This window comes from Pteropus vampyrus, unplaced genomic scaffold, assembly GCF_000151845.1.
Source record: "Pteropus vampyrus isolate Shadow unplaced genomic scaffold, Pvam_2.0 Scaffold524, whole genome shotgun sequence".
NCBI lineage: Eukaryota > Metazoa > Chordata > Mammalia > Chiroptera > Pteropodidae > Pteropus > Pteropus vampyrus.
In genome coordinates, this window is record NW_011889305.1 from 393,302 (window position 1) to 395,028 (window position 1,727).

The window sequence follows — 1,727 nt, forward strand, 5'->3', positions numbered from 1 at the left end:
GCTTAAGAGCAAGAGCTTGGAGCTGGTCCAGTGAATCCCAGGTAGCTGTGGGAAATGGAGGAAGCTCCGACTTCCTGGGCCTCGGTTTCCTCTTCTGTCATCTGGGGCAAATAATAGGATACTCCTCACAGGACTGTAGTGAGAATTATTCGAGGCGATGTATACAAAGCGCCAAGGGCACTATACAGAAGATGGTAGATATTTTAGAACTTGTGTTCCACTCTTGTGAGCCATAACCTGGGCACTGTGTAACCTTGGAGACCCCAGGAAATAACCAAGTCTGGGCCCTGGCCAGGGCAGGGACCTGCTGTGACAGTCGAGACTCCCAGCCCGGAGGCCTTTCCAACGTCTCTCTCAAGACTCGGGGCACAGGTTGGCAGGGAATTCTGAACCCCACACACCTCAGCCACAGTGTCAGATGCTCCACCGCAAACCGAGGGCCACCCCGGAGCCCAGGGCACAGACAAGAAACGGCCAATGATAAAAAAAAAAAATAACAGTGGGTTTCGCTGGAATTTTCCGCAGACCACTTTGGCAACTACTGTCACTGTGCCGCGTCAAAGCTGTCAAACTCAGCAGAGGTGACTCATCCGAAGAAAGCACGTTTTGTGTTGTTGTTGTTGTTGTTGTTTGTTTGTTTGTTTTATTTTGTTTTGTTTTTCTATTTTGGTCAAAAGGGGGTTTGGGTTTCCTCAGAATGAGAAGCTTCTTCCGGCTTCCTTTGAAAGCCTCTGCATGGAAGTGACACACCCATCACCTCCACCCACACATCAGTGTTCAAACAGGTCACGGACAGATCATCCTCCCTCTGGAAAGGGCACAAAATAGGATGGACAGCAACCCCGGCCACAAGGAGCCCGTTTTTCTCTTCGCTCCTTTAAAAGAACATTCTGTCCAGAGCCCAAATCTGTCTCGTTCTATTCCTTTCGTTGCTCCCAGTGCAGCGGCCTCACCTGCTCGCTCTGCCCAGAGACTAGAGTCACCGGAGCCTCCTCTTCTCCAGGATATACCTGCCACCCAGCCTGAACACATGCCACAGACCCACTGCTCAGAAGACCAAGTCCAGCCGCGCCACGTCCCGGAAGCCCCCACGAGCCGACTCCTGCCAGACTCCTCTCTGAGGACGATCTTTCTTCCCTGGGAAGGACTGATCCACTTCTCCTTTTCCTAAACCTCTTCATTATATTCATTCACTCATTCAGCCCAACACATATCAGGCATTTGTTACTTGTGCTGGGTCCTGGGGAGACAGACGGAATAACACGAACGAGGTCCCTTTACCTCCTGTGGCGAGGTAAAGCAGACAATACGCACATACGCGAAGTGGTTTTAGATAGCGGTCAGGGTTTTCAGTACAATAAGAAGGGCGGATACGACAAACACTGTGCCAAGGAGGTGACGGAGTGCAGCAGGTGGTATGATCGGGCCTCGTGGCCTCTCTGAGGTTTGAGCGGCCACGGGGGGCAGGGGGCATTGCTGGCAGGGGGCAGCCAGTGCAAACTGCCTGTGGTACGGGCCAGCTTGGTTCCGGGGACGAGGAAGCCACGGCAGCTGAGGCACACGGAGGGAGGCAGGGACCGCCCAGACATCAGATCAGAGGTGCGGGCTGTGGCCAGGTCACACGAATGATGACACGGAGCTTTGATTTTTATCCTAACTGCAACAGGAAGTCAGCAGGGGAGCAGAGAGGCGTGATCTGATTTACAGTCGGAGAGATTACTTACATC